Source organism: Halyomorpha halys, unplaced genomic scaffold (assembly GCF_000696795.3).
Source record: "Halyomorpha halys isolate HHAL.00 unplaced genomic scaffold, Hhal_1.1 Scaffold934.1, whole genome shotgun sequence".
Lineage (NCBI taxonomy): Eukaryota > Metazoa > Arthropoda > Insecta > Hemiptera > Pentatomidae > Halyomorpha > Halyomorpha halys.
Genome location: NW_027104767.1, coordinates 431,889 through 440,690, shown reverse-complemented (window position 1 = coordinate 440,690; position 8,802 = coordinate 431,889). Strand labels below are relative to the sequence as shown.

Sequence of the window (8,802 nt, the reverse complement as noted above, 5' to 3'; positions counted from 1 at the left end):
AAAAAAAAAAAAAAAAAAAAATCTATTAAAGTCAAAAAAAATTTTTTTTTAATCCTGTCATTTTACTTATATATTAAGTTTCCTATAAATATTTTTTAAATTTTTATAATGAGCAGATGATTGGTGGTGCAGTCAGTGAAGGGTACAAATATTTATTTATTAGTGCCAACGTTAAATATATATCTAGGGAACAAATTCTATTGTGATGGGTAATTATTTATTCTGTTATTATAGCCATTAGTCAAACCTGTGAGCTAGGGATCCCTCCGGGATCCACCTACCTTTATAAAATGAGAACCCTTAATTGGGGAAAATTCTTTCTATTAAGCGTAATCGTTACCTAATCACCTCCTTGTACAAGCGTTGGTCTAGTAACGATACTTCCTCAAAAAGTACAACACCATTCATCCTTCATAGGTTGTAGCGGTACAGATTTATTTTTTTATAAAGATTTATATACAATATTTCAATACTCAATATCATTTTACATTCTGTAAAATACAGCCGGGATAAGATCCAAGGGTTATGGTTTTACCGATTCGGGGGAGTTGAGGGTCTGTATGTGCTTTCTGGATATTTTCTGCCGTTCATACCAAGTTTTATTGATTTTCTGGAAAAACACACTTTAAGCCTGAACCATGCTTTTAATTTCGATAATACATCAATTCTTGCTACTGTCCCCACCATAAAAAATGTCTCATCTCAGAGTCCATTGACATTAATTTAACGGAAAATTCCGTCAATCATAAAATCGATAAAGACTGCCTCCCCCCCGACAAACCCACACATTTTGAACCTTATAAAACCCTAATAATGCTTCTTTTCTCTACGTTCTGCATTTTAGAAGCCTGCGTGTCTTTTATTCTTGTTTTATTTTTTAAATTCTCACCCCAAACTTAATTTAATTATATTTTATAGCTACTATCCTTCCTTTTTTTATAATTATGTATCTTATTTTTAATTTATACTCACATGTTACCAGCTTAAGTATTCTTACATTAATTACTTTATTATTAATTTCTCTATTATATAATTTACATACTTCTGTATCCCAATTCATTTAGTAATGTATATGTATTTTTGTATCATTTATATGTATTGTATCCCTTTTTTTTTTTTACTTCATTTCTTCTTTGTTTTCTATCCGTGTACATTTTAATTTTGTATCTTTATCCATATAAATTTCTTCTCCTCCTCTATTATGTATATCATCATTTATTATCATTATATTATCGTTTAATTTATAATTATTTTCAAATACAACGTACTTAACTGCCACCCCCACTCCTCCCAAAATAAACGGTTCGCTCTGACTTTTACTTCTGTCAAAACATGAATTCTGTCTCGTTGATTGTCTTATTTTTTTCTTGATTTTATTTTTATGGCACTTTTCATCTCTTAGTTTTTACATTCTTATATCTCTTCGTTTTATCTGTTACTATGTCCGTATTCATTTATTGTTTATATACCTTTTGTTTTTCTTATTTATTTTTACGTTTCCTTTTATACCCTTGAAATTTTCCATTTAATTTTTTTCTTATGTTAAGTGTTGTATCGTTTTTAGCCCTGACGAAGCCCTGCAACGTGCAACGTTGGTTCATTAAAATAATTGTCACTATTTGAATTTTTTTTTCGCACTCGGACCTTATTCAATTTATTAATTCACTGATTTTCTTTCTTTTTTTTTTATTCCTTTATATTTTTACTTAAAAAAATTTTTTTTTTATTATAAATTTAAATTCATGAATTTATGAACTTTTACAACTATGATTAAAGGCCAATATTTAAATTATAAATAAATAATAATAATGTAAATATAAAAAGGCAGTCTCACTATACATTTTGTCTTCCTCCATGCTATTCAGTTTTAATATTTATCAAAATTTGATATTGTGATATTTAAAACTATCAAATTCGATATTTTTGGAATACTTTTTATACCTGGCAGTATTCAGATTTTAAGGTGAATTCATATTAGGCACTGTTTTGATTCCAGGTGTTCACCAAAAACTAAAAACCATTCATGATAGTTTAGGGCGATTCGTGCATAAACGGTATAAAAAAAAAAAAGTATAGACAAATTTTTTTTTTATAATCTAGTTTTTCATAAAAATCCAATAATAAAAATAATTTGTGTTTCTTGGTTAATAAATGCCTCAATAATGACGACGGATCCTAAAGGTAAATTGAAATCTCACTCGAGTTTATTCTTTTGAATTATTCAATTTTTTATTCACATACAAAATGATTCAGGTTTTATATTTTTTTTAATGATAAGATTGTGTAAAATTGATTTTAAAAGCCGTTGATTTCAAAAGTGGTGTAACTAAATTTTAAAACTACTTTATTGGTCTAAACTACTTTGGAGAAAGTTCTATGAAGGTTTTGGAGAGGAATGTCAGCTTCCTCGGTTAAAACTACTCAGACACAAGTATTCCTACAATTTAAGGGCATTTGAGTTCAGCTATTTTTTAAAAATTAATTAATATATTTTTAATAAAAATGAATTTTCATGAGAACAGAATGACTTACACCATTTTTCTCTGAACGGCTCAAATAACAGCAACGGTAAGTTGATTCCAGCCAAACAGCCTGCTGTAACATCCCAGGCATAAACTTTTAAGTCTCTACAACTTTTCATTTTTAAGTAAGGTTGTTTACATACAGGCACACAGACTCAGACTATTTTTTGAGATTTGATTATTTGTACTGAGGAATAAAACATGTATTATTAGTTTAAATTTTGATTCAAACTTTTTCACGATAATAAACAAGACTACGCTTCAATCCCTATTTAATACATGAGGAGGATCAAAATGAATTCCAAAAAATTCCACCAAAATACTAATCTGGAATCCTCACACAAGACTGGAAAGACAGGAAACTGCACATCAGTCAACAAACGGTCTAAACTTCCAATTCATTACAAAAGACTGATCTACATGACAGTTATAAGGCCTATCTGGACATCCCGAGTTGAGCTTTGGGGCTCCACTAAACCTTCGAATTCCTGTCGTATCCAATCCTTACATCCAAAATCCTCAATGCTCCCTGCTTTGTCACTAATAAAATCAGCCATCAATAAATACCTTAATACCTTACTGTTCCATTTGTAACCGATCTAATCCGAACCAGATATCAATCCTTCCATTATAAACTCCCTATTTTCTAACCTTGCTTCTTCTTCTATTCGTGATAATCCTCTGAGACACCTGAAAAGAAGATGGCCTCGAGACCTTCTAGTGTAAAAAATTATTAGAGTGCTACCAATGGGTTGTTTCTCTACATGCCTATATCACTGCATTTTTATATTACATCATATTCACTTAATGTGTTTTTATGAAAATACAGTTGTAAATTGCAATAAATAAATAGAAAAACAATATATACATAACTTGGGAAAATTAAAAAAAAAATTAACATTTCTAGTTAGGTAAATTAGACCTTATTTTTTATTCTTCAAAACAGTAAGACTACACTCTTTTGTTATAATCCTAAGATATTCACAGTCATATCGAGTTTAACAGTTTCATCTTTGAAGAAAACTTTGCCACAAAAGGAAATTTCCCTATGAAAAAATGAGAGGAAAGATAACAGCCTGAGGCCAGCAATCTTATCGGCAGACTAAAGAAGAAGAGAAAACATAGCCTCTACTTATCTCAGAATATTTCTTGACGACTTTTACCCACAAGTTCAGACATTGTAACTTTAATTAAACTAACCACTTACTTTTATCTTATAGTACTTTAAATTTGCAATAATAATTAACCCTTTAATTTTATGAATGTTTGACTCATCGCACATTTATTATTTATCATACCATTTTATACGTACAAATTAATTACCTAAAATGTGATAAAAATATATATCCAGGAGCATCCCATTGCAGTTGAAGTTATATTGTGAGAGGCGGTTGGGCGAGGGAGAAAGAAATAAGGTATTGGGTCCAGCCAGGCGTTACTTCCAAGCAATAAACCGCTTCAGTACTGTCCCTATAGTCGATTGAGCTCAGGATATCCTTCACGCACGTGTAACAATTTAAATGTTTGCAAGCATTTTATTTTATTTAACGCTGGCCTGGTAACAAATACAGCATTTACTTACTGTTTAAGTATTCACATAGGTTAAATAAAATGAATAATGTTGAGTAACGTCGTTCATCCAAAAGACCAATCAGCTCTAAAATACACGAATACAAAAGAAAGTAACAGTAAAAAAGTAACATACTCCAAGATAGTTTACGACAATTACAGCAAGTGTCGTAACCATTGGCATGGTGTTAATAGCTGCCGCCATAACTGTATTTACTGTCCTGGCAGTTCGCATTCTTGCTTGATAGTTGATAGTACATGCCGAGGCAGTGATTATACTGTAAGGTTGAAAGCCGTTTACACGGTAACACTTTACATCGACGACACCATCTGTTGCATTCTTTAAACTCTATAAAAGTTGTAATCATCACAGTAAAAACTATCATTATAGTGAATAATGTCATGACATTGCGTAGAGTTTGTTATTTAATCATTACAATAGTCAACTTACAATTAATCAACTTTTATTTCTTGGCAGACAATACAGAACAAATATATACTTTCCAGCTATAGTAAGAAGAGTTTGGTAACCTGTAGAATATTCCATCTTTCCTTACCCAACGTAGAGAACACATTGAAAAAAAAAAGTTGTAGGCTCTCTCTGTCTACAGTTTCTACTCAGTTATGGATTTTAAATCACACTTAAATTTTGGATCACAGAAATTTAATATTTTATATGTATTTTATTCTTCTTGTTCGAAATTGATTTTGTTATTCAATTAAAATAAATTACATATATAAAGTATACACTCTTTAATAATAACTTCAAATATCCAACGTTTAGGACAATATTTACTATATTTTAAGATAGCTATTTCATTAAATAATTATTTTTCTAATTATCGTTATTTCGGAAAATAATTATTTCGTAAAATAATCTATTATTTTATTTTTAAAAATACATTAATTGAATTTTTCTAAATCTAGACCCGATTTTATCTCCAGAGTGTTTATTACTTTGCTCATTGGTACAATGCTTCGTAATGTAAGCATGTTTTATAAGCAATTCTTGTTGATAAACGACATGTATCGATATCTACACACCCTAAGCTCATTTAGCAGTTTTGGGCTGTGGAAGGAAGCTTCCTGTGTGTAAATCAGGAATTGGGAATCTGGTGCGACTCGAAGGACCATTAACCACTAACTTGTCGCCGTTAGGACGTGGTCTGGGTTCCCCACTCAGTTGGGTCAATGGTCCATTCCATCTTTCGGTATTCTGTTTGTCTAGTTCCTGAGGTTTGTGCCGTGAATAAATTTTCATAACTAATGTAAACTTATATTAAATGATGTGCCATGATGAATGATTGCCGAAATTCCGTAATATTCGGTAATTTACAGAATTTCTAGGTCTATAGAAGAGAGAGAAAGAAATGCTTTATTCATTCATGCTGCCCAAATACATCGGGTTGCCACATTACACAGCATACTAATCAATCCGTGATCGGACATATATAAATTACATATTTTTATATGATATTATATAATAGAAAGATAACATTTTTTCCACAGTTTTCTGTTACAATTAATACCAGTCTACAAAATTTTTTTAAAATATTTATTTATTGCTATTTACAACTGTACATTATAATACATTTAGTAAATCTGATCTAAGTTAAATCAATCTGATTTAAGTTACAGGCGTGTAGAGCAACTACCCACTGGTAGCACTCTAATGACATTTTACATTATCTGGTCTCGTGGCCATCTTCTTTTCAGGGCCTCGGAGGATTGTCAGGAATGGAAGAGGATGCAAGATTAGAAACTAGGGGGTTTGAGTGGGTAGAGAGTTTATAATGGAAGGAGTGATATCTGGTTCGGGCTAGATTGGTTACATAGGGAAAATTAAGGTCTTTATGTATGATTTTTAATCTATAAACTAAATAAGTTTTTCAATTTATTCCTTATTTTCTTTCCCTTATATTTCACAACCCTTATTTCATTTGACCTACAAATTCCCCTATATAACAAATATTAGAATATTAAAAATAATAAAGTAATAAATAAAACAACAAATAAGATATGCGATACATGCATGCCGTCCCTCCATGAGATCCTCCATGAAGCTCCTAGTTGTGCTGGGAATCGTTCCACGGGCTCCGAACCAGAGGCCTCTCACATTGAAATCTCGTTCTCCGAACCCCTCACGAAACTTCTCCTTGAGGAAAGGGATACATTTATCGTACATTTCCTTCTTTTCCCTATCTACCTTATTTGCCTTGTCAAGGTAACGATTTTCATATCTCACGGTGGGATCCAGAATGATAGCAAACTTCCCCATCTTAGGAAAATCAACTATATCCGCATATCGTGTGGATCCATCCGTATCTACGCAGTAGACCTCGTCAAAGCAGGCAAAATCTCTTTCTTTTAGGAGCTTCATTAACTCGTATTTCACTCTATGATGTCGGCGTGTTATGAAGAGGGAGTTGTTGGGGCATTTCCCCAGCACATGTGCTGGTGTTTCCGGATCTCTGTTGCACTTATATTTATTTTTCTTGCAATCTTCCAGTTATCACGTTTTCAGACTATTGCCCTTTTACAAGACATCGTAATCAGTAGTTTAATTTTGAAGTTATTTGATTCTGTTTAACTGAATCTAAAAATAAAGATATTTTTTTTATACTTAAGACTTATAACAAAACTTACCCTTATGTAGGACAATAAGTATTAGTGTTTCAACTATTCGTTCATACAATATATGCAGCAAAATAAGAACCAAAGAAGAAATGAAAATGATAACAATAATAAAATAAATTAAAAAATATAATTCTGAATAAATAAAAATAGATATCACTAAATACTAACGAAATAATACTGAATAATACTGACGAATAATATCTACATTAATATTTTGTGATTTATATTTTTGTTTATACACATATTGAAGTTTATTCTAAATTTTCTATAATATTTTTAAACAAATCAAGACAATATTCAATACTAATTTTACACAAAATTTTGAAACGAAAGCTAAATTAAATAAATTCGAATCGATCTAAGAAAACATCTGAACTTATTTTTTTTTTCTCGGAAAGAAATCCTTGATACTTCTTTTCAGCTTTATTTCAATTTTTGGACTAATTTTCAGACAAACTATCCAACTTGACAGTTCCTGTTCTAATTTATTTAATTGTAAGAGTTTCTTTGAAACCATGAAAAAAATGTTGTACCTTTAACCACAGATTAAATAATAAAAATTTTGAAAGTTTTTTATTTTAAGCTGGTAGATAAACTATATGGTTTAGTTATTTTTTAAACAATTTTAAGTCATATCCTCGCCAAGTATTTAAAAATAAAAAATTCGACCTTTTTATGAATGGTGGTGTTTCCAATGATTTTTTTCCCCCGAAATAATTTCTATATGTGAGATATACATATTCAAAGACTTTGAAATACAAATGAAATTTTGATTGTTAAACATAATGTTTGCTGATTTTATAGTCTTAAATTATAGAAACAAATTTTTAAAATGTTTTAAGCTGTTAAAACGAAAAATCATTCTAAAAACTTCAATCCGAACTGAATTTGTGAGATAAATTTTGATAAAATGTGAACATCAGAATCAAAAGGAATGCGAAATGAGGAAAATTATTATTCTTGCATTAATAATGGCGAAATATACTAATTAATTAGTTAATTCGGTTTTAGAAATGAAAGATAAATACAGGAATGATATAAGCCTCTATTTTGATATCAGTCTGAATTAATTAACGCATTCGCCGGAGATATATTTCAAATTTCGGAGAAATACGCCCTTATTGTTGGACCTTTTACAATAGAAGCCTGTTTTCTGAAGCTTTGTTTAATTTCAAAGGCAGTATTGAGTAGGGTACGCTTGATTCGGACTGTATTGTGCACCTGCAGCTTGGCAGAATATTGTTGCACTTCAATAGATCCCCCTTTAAAGCCCACTGCCGCAATACTTCACAACTCCCAACGCTCGTTTATGACTCTCACTATAGACCATTCAGATCTTTACACTCATAAAAATACATAATTATTATTTATTCACTCGGACACAGATAAATGCTTCCTATAATTATTGTAAAAATATCACTATGACTATATAAAAATATCTTGCTTTAAAACACTTCTAGATTTATTTTATACATATCGCTGCTTTGGCTGAACATGTTACATAGTGATTATATTATAGAGGAGGCATATATACATTTATTTGAATATTAACATCAAACTTAATTGTATTGTTATTTTTTTTTGTATATTAAATATTTGTATTTTTAGAAATAAATTTCCTCCATAAATATATTGTCCTAGAACTCTAACCATTTTTCAAAATGTTCTGATTATTAAAGAAAAAAATATTTTAGAATTAATCAAGTTATATTTTCATTGTAAATTATACAAAAGTTAAAGAATGGTAAAAATAAAATACAATGAAAATGTAGAATGAAAAAAGTGATAAAGATCTTAAATGATTAGAAAAAACAATTACGAGCTATTATAGAAGAGATAGTAAATATGCTTCTTATTTATTAAATCAAGAAACTTTTTGTTTCTTTCTTAACGGCCAAAGATCAATTTTGTAGTATCTTTTAGTATTTTTTCCTGTAAATATGAATTTACATACATAATGAATGAATGAAGAACTACGAATTGATGTAAAATTAATATATTGCGTACTGATACAGGTTTATCATAAATTGCTCTATTATCACAGCAAAAAATCTCCAAAACCACTTTTTTTTTT

The 8,802-nt window shown here is 29.9% G+C and overlaps 1 protein-coding gene across 1 annotated transcript in view; it reads left to right on the top strand.

Moving 5' to 3' along the window:
* LOC106687239 (uncharacterized) overlaps positions 1-8,802 on the top strand; it is a gene marked incomplete in the record, with an annotated part of 403,205 nt that overhangs the window by 90,935 nt on the left and 303,468 nt on the right.